General features: G+C 36.3%; 1 protein-coding gene across 3 annotated transcripts in view; it reads left to right on the top strand.

The window, feature by feature from the left end:
* Nucleotides 1–16,817, top strand: part of LOC131551374 (cadherin-18) — a 225,939-nt gene that overhangs the window by 23,440 nt on the left and 185,682 nt on the right. The window lies entirely within an intron of this gene.

The following is a 16,817-nucleotide window of genomic DNA, read 5'->3' as shown; positions in this document are numbered from 1 at the left end:
TATGCCTCAAATGCTGGCAGACACTTGCGTCTTCGTTAAAAGCTAATTATAACGAGACTTCCAGAGACCTCCAATGCTATTGATATTTAAGTGCCTGGCTTTATTTCCAGCGTGTGGTGCCCTCATGCATATTCATATCAGCAACAGCTTTTATGCATTTGCAAGTGAAATGTCATTGGATTTTCAGCAGGATGAAACCTGTGGACATAAACCTTTATCTCTGCAGGTCTCTTTTCATATCGTTGAGCCTAAATCACAGTATGTTTGCATACTGTTTATTAAGCAGCTGTTTATTGCTTTAAATAAGAAGAGAAATGTCAGTTTCACAGTGTTATTGAAGTAGTTTTGCCTTTGTATTCACCTCCAAAAGTTTTCACGCATTTGAGTTTCTAAAACACTTTATTTTTTTCCATTACAAAATTTAGAGTCAAACAGATTCACATCCTCAGCAAAAGCTTGAGTGTGAAAGCACCCTTGGGTGCCATTCACACAGGACACAGTCATGCATTCAAACCCGCTAGATATTTTGCATCTGTTATGTGATGCATCAGACTGTGTTATTGCGGCTCATCTTGAATGGTTTTAATGATTTTACAAGCCAAAAGCATGTTACGTTGGCAGTCTTTTTCATATCAAAATGCATTGCACAGGTGTGGCTCTGTCACACCTGTGTGTGATGTGTTTAGCATGCAGATTATATTATTGTTTGCAAACAGAGAAAGTCTGAATCAACAAAAGGATTGATTACAGGGTATTATTATAGGTATAATTATGGAAGTGCTCAAGACACCCATGTGGTGTTTTGTTCCTATAACACATGCTGCTACTGCAGGCTTTATTCATGATCAGTGCCAGTGACGTTTAGATTTGTGACGACAACTTAATGGAATATTAAAAAAATAAAAATAAAAAAATAAAAAAACAGAAATGGAGATTACGGTGAGGCACTTACAATGGAAGAGTAATTTGTAATGCATTTAAAATCAGAAATGTGAAGCTGATAGAAGCTGAAAGCAGTTGCGTATTAAAAATTGTGTAATAAATTTGCATTATTTGAGCTGTAAAGCTGTTTAAAATCATAACTTAAAAGTAATTTTACACTTTTGCAGTTCAAGCATTTATTAAAAAATAAACTATTAAAAATAAATAACAAATATGTAAAATTATATAAAGAAACTTTTATAGAAGCACTTAAATTAGTTAAAACCTGCAGTGTATTTGAGCTGTAATGCTGTTTAAATTATTTATTGTTAAGCAATTGAAGCATTGGAAATGTGAAGCTTATTGTTATTAAATTATCATTTGAACAGTCATTTTACGGTGAAGTGATTGGAGTATTTATTTGTGCTTATAAAATGAATGCTTTTGTTACAACTTGAGCATTATTTGAGATGTAAAGCATAATTTTAGCTTTTTTTATTAATTTCTTTTTTATTTTTAGGAGTTTCTTTGTCGTGGCAACAAAGTTGTACAACTGAATGTTAAGTTAGCTACCATAAACTGGCTGTTAAAATTATTATATTAAATATTGGTAATGAAAAATCGTTTAGTTTTTTTTTTTTTTTTTTTAAAAACAAGGCCCAGTTCGACACTGGATTCGCACATAAGACCGTAAGTGAAACGGCATCAAATGTCTGTGTTTTGTTGGCAATCGGCGCTCAAGTGCTCGTCACTCTTTAGCTCCGCCCACGGCACGCCTCCAGGAGCTCGGCTGTTTTCGGAGAGAATCATAAAGCTGTATCTTTCTTTTATAAATAAATATGATAAACTTTTGGAGATATGAAGGATGCGTTATTACTCTATAGGTATTCAAGATTAACATGAGATTGGGTGAAACTGTGTGTGTTATGCCCCCTTTAATAAGTCTAGCCCCACCTGAGGCTTTCTTGAGGGTCAAAGCACAGGTTAGACTGTTATGAAAGCTGTCAGACTTATGTTTTTTGGTCAAACATTTATTCATTAATGGGAGGTTTTAGATATTGCTGACACACTGCACAGCTTACTTTATTCTCCCTGCTTGTATAATATATTATGTAAAGTATAATGTAATTATTTTAATTAAAAGCATAATGTGTGTGAATTGATTGATGGGAATAGGGGAATATTATTTCTCTAGTCCTAATATTTCAAACTGAAATGTTTGCTTGGGAATTTTAATTGGTAATTTTGATTATCTATCCTGTGTCTTCAATTTTACATCCCTTTAGTATTTTGTAATATTAAATACATTCAATTACAAAAGCTATTTCTTAAAGGGATAGTTCACCCAAAAATTTAAATTAATTTTCTCATCTTCATTTCTTTCAAACCTGTTGAAGATATTCTGAAGAATGTTGGTAACCAAATAGTTGACGGTAACCATTGACATCCATAATATCTTTTCCTTTTTTTTTTTTTGGGTGGACTGTCCCTTTTATGACATCATCCTCCAGGAAGTGAGATCATCATTTTGGAGGGAAAACAGTGTGAGTATTAGCAGTTGATTGGATGCATTTTGTGAAATGTTGTGGTAGTAATTGCTTTGTCTCACTCTAAATTGTTTTTGCAAAGTTTAATGACAAGATATAATTAGCCAAAACATATCAGGACACACATACATACATACATACTCCTCAGCCAAGTACTGAGCAACATAATTGACATACCCTTTTAGCAATTGTCTTTTGAAGCACTCTCAAAGCAGCCTAACTATTTTGAAACATGTCTTACTACATGAAATCTATAAAGTCACTACTGTTTTTTTTTTCCCTTCATATGGTGTATTGAGTGGGAGACAAGGTCTTTTATGAATCTGTCTGCCTTTGATCTATTGTGGAAAGCAGAAAGGAACTTGATAGATTTATTTCTACACAAGCGGTCCATAGAATTCAATGCTAGTTTATGACCTGAGAAAGTGACACTGGGGGGAATTTGTTTCAGGTTGTTTTTCCAAGTTCTCCGGTGCTGCCCATAAAGTATGTCTGACTGCAGAAGGTTAGAGGAATGGATGTTGCCTGGGGCATTTATAGGTCAAGATTCAGAGCGCGTTGTCTATTCATCTTTCTGCGATGGTGAATCTGATGGCATGTTTGCTGGGCAAAGCCTGATTTTTATTTATTGTTTTTCTCCTTTTTTGTCCAAGTTGATTTACGTAATTTTAATTGTGGATGATATAGATTAAAAATTATAATCACAATCACTCAAGAGTAATTAAAGCATTTTTTGTTATACTGGTTGAAAGTCTCTTTAAATTCTAATATCAATCAATAATTAAAATAATCCAAACATTAAAAAAAGAGAGCCAGAGGGTGTTTAGCCAGTGTGGAAAAATGAATTCGGATTCTGTTACCCCAAGTGCAAGCAAAATTCTTGCCAAAATACACAGAGACAGATAACGGGCTAAAACAAGGGTAAACATTGGTAGTGTTTTTACAAGATGGAGCAATTTGATGGAATGTTTGGGTTTCGATCGATACAACAGACTTGTAGAGTTTTTCTTGACAGGCAAGCAAGAACATCAATTTAAAGTATTTAAAGTAGCCTACTTTTATAGACTCATATGAGCTGTGTTTATGCCGTTTGGGTCCTGACATGAAAAGTTTATTTATTAGCCTATGTATTATGATTATTATGTTGTGAAATTTGTGTCCGAAATCTGATTATTTCCAGACTTTTGGATCCCATAAGAATTTTTCACATAATGAAACGGTGTTATCCTCAGACTTTAATTATGTTCAGTGAGATTTCTAAGTGGTTTATATCAAATTAGGTAGCTTGTTAAATGTTATAGGAAGAAAAAGTGAATTTTCAATCATCATATATTCACCCTCATGCTGTTAGAATTAGAATCCAGCATGACTCACTTCCTCCTGTGGAACACAAAAGGAGACAGTTTACAGAATGTTCAGGCTGGTTTCTCAGTAAAAGTGAATGGGGAACATATGCTGTCTAGTTGTTAAAAGGTCAAAAATAGCACTGTAACAGTATTCTGTATGACTCATTCACTACTTTAAAGTGCCCCTATTATGGGTAATGAAAGGTATTTTGGTTTTTGGAGTCCCCAACAACAGGTTGACATGCATGCAATGTTAAAAAACACTTTCGTTGTCTTATAATGTGCATTTATTTTTACCTTGCTTGCTCAACAACGACTCCCAAACGATTCGCTCAACGATTCATTTTTCCAAACCCCTCCTTTGCGTGACGCTAATCTGCAGTGATTGGTCTCTGCAGGTCTCATTTTAATTTCATAATGCCTGATAAAGTAGCGTTTGTGAGCTTAGTGCTGCTTTGTGTACAGCGTTTTTTTACCGCTCTAAAAGCGGCGCCTAGTGGCAAAGAATGAATTTGCATTTTCATTCAGACCAGTGCAAAAAGACCAAGAAGTGACATGAAACGGCTTGGGATTCGTTTTAAAAACGACTTGTTTCAGTGATTCGTCTCTTTCTTTTGAGAGACAATAACTTTATAGGCGGTGCACTTTCAGAAACTTTCACTTTTTTAAAACTTTTTTGATGGATGTTTACATTCACTTAGAGCTGTCTTCCTTTAAGTCGTTCAATAGCTTTGTGTGATGAACACTGTGGTCACTGTTTATTTTCATTGAATGGAAAAGAGCAGCATGAATATCCTGGCCAGCATCTCCTTTTGTGTTCTACTTATTAAAAAGTCATTTTGGTTTTCAAATGACAGAAGGGTAAGTGAATTACTTTTTTGGTGTTGTGCATTTAGTATTAAAAGTATGGTAGAAACTGGGCTGAACACGCTCCATTTGGAGGTGAATTTTGAATTCACACACTTTCACTCTGTGACTATGAATAGATCTACCCTTGTTTGATCTTCGAGAGGCAAATTGGTGCCCAAAAATAAAAATAAAAAAAATTTAAAAATTGCTGAAGCAGCGGTGCCGTTGCCCAAGGATTCTAGCAGCCCTGATGATTCTTTGTTTTACCCAGACTTTGATGCCCAAAACCGAGGAAGGAGAGAAAGAACAAGAACCAATTGAATTAATATCTGCAATGCGTCACCTGAACAAACTGTACCAGCCCTAAAATAATTCCATCGAATATGAGCCTTATCTCAGCCTTGGAGAACTATTTCCAAAGCCCTTATCAAAACCCTCTTTTATTCATTTATCATTTGCTGTGGCCTTGAAGCCAACAGTCTGAAAACTATCCTCCACAAGGCTCCAATTACTCTTCGCCTCCCTCCGTCCCCGTGGCTCTGTTTTGCTAAAGGAAAACAGTTCACCTCCAGAGCATCTCGTACCCTGCTGTTGGCTCTTTGCAACTGATGCTGGACAGGTTTTGTTGTGTTAAACTTTAGATTTAGCTAGAGAAAAACAGCTTTGGATGGGGGGAGAACCCCATAAATTGGTTGAATTCTTTGGCTCTGTGTAATTGTACACTTTTAAAGACATTTTGTTGGTGAAACCATAAAGTTTTAATTAGAAAGTTAACCAATTAAATGAACAAATGTTCGCTTTGTGATTTCAAATGTACTTTTTTCAACATGAGAAATTAATTTGTAGAAATTTTGTATTCTTAATTGTAAAAGTGTTTTTTTTTAGCCCGGTTTACTTGTTGAAGCATGTTCCAGGTATGATTGGGAACAATTTATTTATTTATTTTTTCATGTCCAATCCTGTATTTTTGATTAACCTGTTTCAAATGGGTTCTGAATAGCATTTCACTTTACATTTTTAAGTAAAATCAAACTGGTGCCAAAGTTATAACCTGCAGTGATATACATTCATTGCAGTTTTTCATTGCAATTTTTAAACAGATTGACTGATTATAGTTTTGATTAGAATTATAGAAATTATGACATTATTGGTAAATTATTAAGTTAAATGGATTAATTTACTTTTTTCAATACACATGACTGTTTTTCACTCTCTTCTTGTCCTTTATAAATACACTTTGTTTTTGTTTTTTTCTTTAAATGACCTCTGTTAAAATGTAGTGTAGTTAAGCGTAGAATAGTTCATATGTGAACTTAGGCTGTCATATGTTAATGTGCTGACATCATAACTGTAGCACGTTGTAAATGACCCATTTTGGCAGAGGAGAAAGATTCAAGGTGGACTTGAAAGGTGCAAATTTTGTGTTAGTACATCAACAATTTCAGAAGAGCAAGGAAACTCCTGTTTTCCATGATATGTCCCATTTCAGTATATAAACATGAGGTTCGTTATGCAGGAATGATTGTCAGACCTCTTCAGTTTTAAATAGTGTACAGGCTCATTTGAATTGCTAAATTAGGGACCTTGTTAAAAATATTCCTTAGGCACTCCTTTACATTGGGTTACTGCAAAGTTCTACAGATTTGAATTGAATTGAATTAAAAATGCTAAATATAAAACTATCCATTTAAAGTTGTTGACTGTGCATATTTTAAGTTTATTGCAAAATATGCATATATATTCACATATTTGTTCTGAGAGTGTGTGGAGACTGACTGATAATTTGCTGTGCTTCATGTAAGTGGGCGGAGCTCAGTGCCCATTTGGACTCTCTGATTGGTGGAATGTTCTTTACAGAATCATGGGTATTGTAGTTTTTCATCAGGGATTCTGCTGTTGAAACATACACAGTACTACTGATTGACAACTTTGGATCTCACAGTAAGTCAGTCTTTAAATGTTTATAAGTTAAAAACCATTTTCCCAATGGAGAAAATGAATGGCATTTTGAGTTCTGGAACTCTATATTGGTCCACTTCCACAATTTAGGACAATTTTATATACCTTTATATAAGCAGTGAACTGTATGGAAATTTGCCTAAACCACAACCAGTATCTTTTCAGCAAACTCTATTACAATTCGTGGGTTTGAATAAGAGTTACAGTATATAGTACAATGAACTCTTTTATTTTTAAAAGATAAAGGAGAATTTGATTTGTCATACCATGAGCCCTGAAAGAAATATATCTATTTTCTCCTTAGTCTAGAAAGAAAAGCTTTGAAAAAATTTGATTTTTTTTTTTTTTTTTCCCCAACAGGTGAAATTCAAACCTTTTGATTTAAAAGGCATTATGTGTCCAGCTAGCACAGAGGGTAGTACTGTAAGTACTCATAATGTATCACAAACACATGAAAAGAACAGCACTCTGATGCATGCAGCAAAAGAAATGAACTGCTAAGGAACTTATGTGTTTACGTGTGGCTTATGTCAGTCTATGTTAGTTTTTAGCGATTAAAAGCATCACGCGGTGCCGTATCAGAGCAGATGTTACAGGCGCACCCATATGTGTTAGGTCGCAAACCTCAGCTTACCAGCAGATTCCACCGGTGGCTGCCATATGCTCACATATAGAGGTGAATCACAGGCTCAAATCTACCAGGACCAACGGATTAGAGCGAGACCGCTGTACAATTAATATTCCAGGATTCAATTAAATAGAGCACTCAAATCATTAGTGCTCCGACATTCATTTACTGCTAACTTGGTTAATGGCACTTTTCTGTAACAGCCTCTCTCTCTCTCTCTCTCTTAATGTGTTTAATGTGGTTCATTTTATGCTCAGTCTCCTTATAAAAAACACATTTGCTCCTTATAATTGTATTTGATCAGAGTATTGATTTAATATATAAATATTAAAATATTCCTAAACTTTTCACAGTAATTTCTGTATTTTGGGTTTTCAGAGTTTTAGCTTTATCTTCTTCATTGTTAAGACATTCAGAATCATTGGATAAAGTGCAATTAACAGAACACACTAAGTGGGAAATTAAACACACTTTGATGGCACTTAAAACCATAAGGCAACAATTCAACTTTAGTTTAATTGGACTGCATGTTTTCTTTTAGTGTAGATAGTGTAGACTGATTTTCTGTTCTCTTCTGAGAACTTTGCTGTTCAGTGTTGGGTGGTTTTAATAGCATCAGTATTAGTATCTTCTGCTGCCTTCAAGTCCTCCTGGGAAATTTGAGTTTCAGCATCAGACTGAACGCCTACAGACCACCAACCGTCTGTTTGTTGACTGTCTGATACATGTTCAACACAGAATGATGAGCAGCAGCAGAAAATCAGCAGTTGCAGTTGGATTGGTTGAATGAAGTCATGCAACTTTCAGGAGATGTGCTCTAAAGTCCACCTATGCTTACATGCTTCCAGGTAAATGAAGTGAACGCCTGAGGAAGAACAGTTTGTGGATAATTTGACAGATGTTATGATTATAAAATTTACACAACAATTTATCTATTTAACTGTTTGTTTGTTTATTTACATTTATTTATTTTATAAATTATAAAGTATATTTAAAATATATTTTTGCATTTTTATTAGAATGATTAACATGCATTTGACTGAAGTTATTACATACAATATTTGAAGAGTTTATTTGCAAAGACAAATAACTAAGAAATCTTACAAATAAGATTATCAGAAATCGTGTTTTTTTTTCATTGTGCATTCCAATTAATCGCAATCGAACTGCAGTTGGGTTATTTTGACCCCCAAAAACCCCCGACTAACTAACACAATAAAAACATGATAAAATAATAAAAACATGATTTTTGAAAATTAAAAAACAGAGTTATCTGTTTTTGCAAATAAACTCTTCATTTATTTTATTTATTCATGAATTCATAAATACATTTATTCATTTATTTTATTTATTCATTTGTTTGTTTTTAATTATATATATATATATATATATATATATATATATCAATATATTGATATATTTTTATTTATTTTATTAGAATGATTGCCATTTGACAGAAGTTATGATGTCTATAATCTTTTTATTTTTGTATGAATTATAGAATATATTAATTAGATTTTTTTTTTTTTTACATGGGTTTAACAGAAGTTTTGATTACAAGGTGTAACATATTTATTTATCTTTTTTTTTTAATAAATGATAAAATATTTATAAAATAATTTTTTAATTATTGATTTTAGATATATCTGTCCCTAAAATAATATAACAAAAATAATTATTAATTACGTATATTATATTATATTATATTAGTAATAATAAATTAAAAACCAATCGAACTGCGGCTGATCATTTTACGTTGGCTTTTAAACAGAATAAGCAGCAATGTGCCCTTTTTTTGCCAGAAGTCAAAAGAGCAGATAACTTCAGCCTGAGTTCAGATACAGTAATTACAGTTATTTCAAGTTAACAAGTGTTCAAGTTATTTTGGTCTGAACAAAATGGATGGGTTTGACTGGTTATTCCATACAGCATGTGTACAAACTAATATGTGTTGGCATACATGACCAATACAAACTTACCATCAACTATATAGACCATCCACATGACGCCCCCATGTTGGAAAGTCTGAAAGAAAAGCCAGAGTTTCCTGTTGTTATTTTTGCCGTGACAAACCAACACATTTATATTAGATTTCCTTTCTCAACACTTGTGTCGCCCGTATTTGCATCATGCTTCCATTCATGTAGGTGTAGATAAATCACACTGCGTCTCCGCCAATTACAAAACATGGTAAACATGGTAATGAAGTGTTAATTGCAGCTGTGTTTGCTTCATCTTTCACTTACAGCCATCTCTTCATTGATCACAGGTATGTGTTTTGCTCACAGATGGCATTAAGGCAGGCTAATCTTGCTGTAGTTATATGCCATCTGCCCAAGCATGCTAGACACTGGCCACTGTGAATTATGACACAGACAGTGACGGCACTCTTTTACCGCCCATGTGCACTTTTGAGAGTCCCTAGTGTTTGCGATTTGTAACACAAGGGCGAATCTGTCTGTAGCAGCAGAATTGATTAGTCCCAGGTGCGCCGATGACACATACACAGACTCATTCTTGCTTGACCACACGGGCACAGTGCAGGCATTCTGGGTAGACGGAAAATGCTGGCGAAGTCTGTTTGCCAGATTGCCACAGAGGCCCTGTTTGCTTGCAGGCGCACATACAGAGCTGTGTCTATGTTTAAACCCAACGGTGGAGGAGATCCAGGAATGGAGCGCTGCCCATGTCTGTCTGCTTCAGGGCCCTCAGGAGGGATCACTCTGCCTGGGGACAAGGGTCTGCAGTTCTTCCCTGGAAAACCTGGGGAAGGATCTGGCAGGCAGAGCGTAGAGGTTGAGATGAGAAGCGATGGGACAGTAAAAACAGATTAATGGATTTGTGTGGGTTGGGTGAAGAATTAACTACGCCCGTGATGAGGACAGTTGGCTCCGCATTGTTCCAGACTGAAATATGCTTGACGTGTGTAGTTTTATTTTATGTGAGTTTCCTACTGAAAGAGAAGGCTGAGGTTGGAAATATCCCACAGCAGGAAGCAGGCTTTTATTCATCAGATCCGTTGAATGCAGCCACTTGTTATTGCTAATCAGGCAGGAGGTATTAGGGGTAGGGACTTTAATTGTAGATTGGACAAAAAAAAAGAGCATTTAATTGGACAAAAATGTACAACATAGTATTTTATTTTATTAACTAAATATATGCTAAATTTTATTACTTAACTATATTCTAAATAGCTGACCTCAATGCTAATAGACAATACCAGTTTTTTATTTTATTTTATTTGAGGTTTGTTATGTGTGTGCTAAATAGATGACCTCAATGCTAATAGACAGTAACTTTTATATTATTTTATGATTTTATTTTATGTCATATTTGTGCTAAATACGATAATAGACAATAACTTTTTAAAATTTATTTTATTATATTTTATTTTATTTACACTGAGGTCATCTGTTAAAAATAAATGTATTAAATAAATTATTTTATTTTATTTTATTTGAGGTCATACATTTAAAATTCAAAATAAATGAATTCAAAATAAATTATTTTAGGTCACCTATGTACTACAGTAAGTAGAAGACCTCAATGCTAATTGACAATAACTTTATTTTATTTATTTTTTTTATTAGTTGTTTTATTAATTATGTATTGTTTGTTTGGTAATCTACAGTAGTAACAATTTTTTTAATTAAAAATTATTTAACTTATTTGACAAGAATGAATGAACTCAGCTATACTAGGTTACACCAACAAAGTAATTTATAAGCATTAGGTCAGGTATGAATATCTTCATAATAACCACATTTTTACTTTAAGCGTTGTAGCTACAACTTTAAGACACAAATAAAAAAAATAAAATAAAATAAAAACATACATGAGTCAGTGTGATAATGTGAAAATACATGCAAGTATGCATCATTGTAAATGTGCCTTGCTGGTGTTTTTGACAATTTTCTTCACTGTTTGTTCAGGCATCCACCGTCTCCAGAATGTCAGAAACATATTTTTAGTTGTTTTCTCTTGTTTTAACCCCTCTAACCTCATCAAGCCTGCCTGACACAAACATCGATCCCAAATCCTATTAGAAGCGGTTCCTCTGCTCTCCAAAACCCCCAAACAAGTGTGAGTGTTTCTGAGCAGCTTTTCAGGAAGGAATCTGGAGGCTCTCTAAATGTTTTCCCCCAAAGTTCATAATTAAGTGCTCATACTGAGTGCAGTACATTAGACTCTGTGCTGTGCACAAGTATAATTTTTACACAAAATGCTGGCAGCATGAAAGAAAACTCAATAGACGTTCTGAGAACTGGGGATAATTAAGTGTAAAAAAATAAATTACGGGTCTTTCAAAGAATTGCAAATGTGAAATGAGCAGATAAACAACAAGAAAGTCAAGTTATCAATCTGTTTACAATTATGAAAAACTGCAATGGAAAAATATAATGTGTTAAGATGCAGCTTGTGTTGAATTGACAATTTCAGCTACATTTATCCTGTACTAAATGTTAAATTAGCATGAAATATAAAATATAAGGGTCCTGGATGTCATAGATTCACCCTGCAGGCAGTATAATAGAAAATGACACGGCTCAGACACCTTTGTCGAACAGACGTGGTGGAAATCTTGTATAAGTGACGCAATCCCTTTAATGTGATTTCTTCTGCTTAAGATGATAAAGAGGGATTACTTCAAGAATTAGCAGCCAGCCTTTACCTGCAACATGTCACTTCCCAGAATGCACGTCTGCTTGCTAGAATGGGAATGCTAACTAGTCCCCGATTTATCACACGTACTAAAATTAGAGTTACATGGTGACAAAGGGAGCCACATTTGACTAGTTTGCCCTGTATTATCCTGTTACACAGGCTAATGAGGTAAGTGATTAGCATGTCAGCCTTCCTCCATTAGCATGCACGGAGATTCGCGATGATTAGTTTCGTCAAGCCATCGTTGTCTCTGCCTGCAATTCATCTGAGGCAGCCAGCAGAGAGGGGCGAAGGGTAGATCTTAATGACTGTAAATCATAGATAAATACATTTTACAGTTATTGTAGCAGATTCACTCGAGCTCTGATCACAAGATTGATTGAAAAAAAAAAAAACTAAACAAAAGTGTATTATATTATATTATATTATATTATATTAATTTTTGATTTAGTTTTTGTTTTGTTTTTGCAGTTTTGGTTTAGTTGGTTTAGTTTTAAAGCAGTTGAAAAAGTGATTAAAGTAGTATTATTTTTGTATTTTTTAGGGTTAGGTTAGGGTTATTTTTAATAATTGTATTATTATTATTATGCACTTTTATGGTATTTGTTAGTGTTTTAAATTCGATTTTTGTTTTCATATTTATTTTGAGTTTAGTTTTAGTGATTTTATGTGCTTATTTCAGTTTTATTAATATTGTTGCTTCAACTTATTTCAGTTTGTTGAAATTTTTTTTTCTTCAAATATTTATATTTTAATTTACTTCAGCTTTATTTCAGTTACCAAGAATGATTTTAATTACATTTAGCTTTAGTTAACAACACTGTTCTTAGGGTGAGTATTTTTGAATGAAGAGCTAATATGAAGTGCTTCCTTGGAAATGAATGAATGAATGAATGAACAAGTCAAAGTCAAAGTCAAAGTCAAAGTCTGTTTTATTGTCAATTCTGCCACATGTACCGTACATACATACAGAGAACTGAAATTTTGTTACTCTCTTACTCCCTGGTGCATACAGATAACACTAAGTACTAACAGTAGAACGCATAAATACAGATAAGTACAAATCAAATATATATATACACATACACAAACAAAAATGCAATTATTACAGATATTCAAATAAGGACATGTAGAATAAAAATAAAAATGAAAATAAAATAATATGAAATGGATAAAGTGGCATAAGGCACATGGTAAATAGTAAGTAAATAGCAACGAGTGCGGAGAAAATGAAGGACAGTGTAACAGCTAAGGGGCGGAAACTATAGCAACACAGGGCTGTCAATCAACCCCCTTGGCCCGGTCCTCCAAAATGTGACAAAATAGCAAAAAAAGGTAAATAGCAACAAGTAAAATAAATAAATAAACTGATCGAAAATACATTTCAAAGAGCATTTATATGGTTTAAAAAAAATTCTGCATAAAGATTTTAAAAAAAAGTTGAAATTATTTTTCCTTTAAAATTTAAAGGCACTGTTCATCTTAATATAAAAATGTTGTCATTATTTACTCAGTCTCATGCTGTTTTAACCATTTTTTATTTTTGTCCGTAAAATGCAATTCAGTGAGGCCTGAAACAACAGTGAACACCACTGATATTCATTGTGTGGACCAATTATTAAAGGGCACCTATTATGCAAAATCCACTTTTATACGGTGTTTGGACATAAATGTGTGTTGGCAGTGTGTGAACTCAACCACCCTACAATGATAAAAATCTACCCACTCCTCATTTTTGAATCCCCTTTAAACCAAGTCAGTCTCAGTAGGCCTGCCATTTTGACTCTCACCGCAGTGTGACGTCACATTTTGGAGGACCGGGCCAAGGGGGTTGATTGACAGCCCTGTGTTGCTATAGTTTCCGCCCCTTAGCTGTTACACTGTCCTTCATTTTCTCCGCACTCGAGCAGCTGTAATGTCAACAATGTCTCACAAGCAATCCCAGTGCTCTGTGTTTGGATGTAAGACTGAACATAAGAGTCTTCATTTTCTCCCAACATCTGAGCTGCTGAGGACGCGCTGGATTACTTTCATTTTTCAAGGTAATGCGCCTCAAAATCTACCTAAATAGGTTTATCACTCCAGACTCCTTTGTGAATGTCATGTCGTTATAGTGCTTAGCGTTTCAACCGTATTTGTGTGCCTACATCAAGTATTTTAACTGATCAGCGCTGTGCTTGTGAGATTAGTTCGCGCCATTCATTGCGCGAGATTCATTCGGTATAGCACTCTTGCGGCTCGGTCCATTGATACGTGAGCTCTGTAACATCGCACTGTTTCCTATCAAAAGCTACTCTCCATGCTGCGTTTCAATAACGCTAATGAGAACATTCTTTGTTCGACCGGTTGTGAAGCACGTGTGTCAAACACGCCAAGAATTGGCTTAAATAACCTTGGTGAGTGACGTCATTGATTACGTGCACCTGCAGGTTATAAATAGACCTGAGACGTACACAACTTCAGGTTTCTTTGTCTTCAGAGACCGCATTGTGTGTGTGTGTGTGTGTCACGCTGAAAACAGTATTAAAGTAAAAGTGAAAATGAAAGTGAAAGTTATAGCTTGTCGAGTTAATCCGCAAGAGATGCATGCCTCCTTTACGGCTCATCTCTGAAGATGACTCGCATGACTTTGTTTTGAATGTTTGGGGTAAGAGCATGCTGCTCTTGAGTTCGAAAAAAAAAAAAAAAAGGGCTGTGACTGTGAGCACTGCGATTCACTTCCTATCCGCATGCTTCGAATTCAGCTCGCTTTCTTTTACAAAGAACTAGCCGCTGCGTCCTCCTTAAGATCGCACTTTAAAAAAAAAAAAAAAAAAAGAAATCTGGTTGAGGCTCGAGAGGCGGGTCCTCCCCTTTTCTCTCGTGCTCTCGCCAGATCAGGAAGTTTTCGCGCCCGCTTCCAAAGCGTGCCCAGGCATTTCTTTGGATTGGGCAGCGAATGTTGCAGCTCTTGATTCTTTTGAAATGGAAATTGAGAGCACCACCTCCCGAGCGCTCCTCCCGCGATTGTAAGACGAATAAGGAGTTACTCAAGGTGATGACTCCTGCAGTGTGATCAGTTTAAAACTGGAAGTTTAAAACTACAAGAGCAGTATACCCCTAGAAGCTCCAACTAGATGACAGGTTTCTATCAGGTGGATTCAAAGGCACGGGGCTACATGATGATACCCCAGGTGGAAGACACGCTAGCGAGCTATCTCTTCCCTGTGGGTGCATCATCACTCGAAAGTCAACTCTCCCTATACCAAGCTATGTAGAGCAACATCTACACTTGTAGGGAGAGCATTTCATGCAGCTGGTCATGCTGGTGCTGCCCTGCACACCACAGCGGTTCTGCAGCACATCAGAATGACGTTCATAAACATTTGCGCGCAGGAAGGCAAGAAGCTCAAGAAAGCTTTCAATAAGTTTCTCCCTCACCGTGCTCTAGTGTCGGGGCTGTCGGCCACCCAGTCCCAACACGGCCAGCTCCTCTGAGGCGAGAAGCCTAAATTAGAGTGTACGAGCTATGCGCCCCCTCATAAAGACTGGGGAACAGCTCATAGCACTCAACAGCCAAGAGGGAGCCGAATCTAAAAAAATAAATAAAAAATAAGGTCCTTATGACCTGAAGGAAGTCCTGAGGCTGTGCCCCGGACAATGGGTGTGTCCCCTCGGGGAGTGCCACGGAAAACTCCAATGACGAGAGTAAGGGCTCCTTCCCGGCACCCTAAGGGGATTGCTGTATAACTTCCGCCATCACTGGTGTTTCGGGGGTCAGCGATCTCCAGTGAGATGTTACATGTTCGGTTGTCTCCTGCCATGTTTCAGGACACCAAACATTTAACATTCCCCCCCCAGCAGATCAAAGTGTCACAGACAGTCTCCCTTTCAGAGAATTTGGTAGCGTGGAAGCTACTGCCAAATAATCTCTCCATGGGTTGTAAGGACTCCACAAGAGGGCTACAGGATACGATTTGCGTGCGTGGTCTCCACTACTGTGAAACCGGAACAAGTGTATTTGTCGACACAGGATATGCAATCTCTGCTGGATAAGGAGGTCGTAGAACGTCTCTCCTCCTAGACAGAGAGTCGAGCTGCTATAGCCGATATTTTCTGGTTACCAGAAAAGATGGGGGGTTGCGTCCAGTCAATCTTTGCGGGCTGAACCGCTTTCTAAGAACGTACAAGTTCAAAATACTGACAGTCTATGATTGTTTTCTCAGATCAGTCAGCGCCTGTCAGGTTTCTGACTCTAAAGATGGTTTTTTCTCATGGCTAATACTTCTCTGAGGAGAATTGGGGATTTGCAGGCTCTGTCAGTCTCGTCATCCTACTTAGATGTTGCCCCTGGGCTGGTCAAACTATCTTGCATCCTCACCCTATTATCTTATGGTCATTCTTGAAGCCTCTGACCTCCGCCGTTCAGCACACCAGAGCAAGAAGGACTTTTTTACTGTATCCGATACATGCTCTTCGGATTTACATCCACCGCATTAGCCAGTGGCTTAAATCAGAGCAGTCTTTCATATGCTATGGCATTGGGTGAGGGATGCTATTGCCCTAGCCTATGAGGCGCGTGGTCAAGCTTCGCCTCTAGGTGTAAGGGCCCATTCAACCAGGGGGATTGCATCTTCAATGGCTTTGGCAAGAGGTGTCCCCTTGCATCAAGTGTGTGTTGCGGCAGGCTGGTCCTCCCCGCACACATTTTTTAGACTCAATAGTTGGATGTCCATGCTACTCCGGGCTCGCATGTCCTTGATTCAACATCCTAGAATCATGTCTGAGACCTCTTCATTGTTTGTGCGCACACACTACACAACCTTGGGGGGTCCAGACACTTCCAGTGCGGCGGCGTTGGTATTCTCGTTCCCATTAGCGTTATTAAAACGCAGCATCTAGAGTAGCTTTTGATAGGGAACA

Source organism: Onychostoma macrolepis, chromosome 12 (assembly GCF_012432095.1).
Source record: "Onychostoma macrolepis isolate SWU-2019 chromosome 12, ASM1243209v1, whole genome shotgun sequence".
Classification (NCBI taxonomy): domain Eukaryota; kingdom Metazoa; phylum Chordata; class Actinopteri; order Cypriniformes; family Cyprinidae; genus Onychostoma; species Onychostoma macrolepis.
This window is presented reverse-complemented; position numbering and strand designations above follow the sequence as displayed.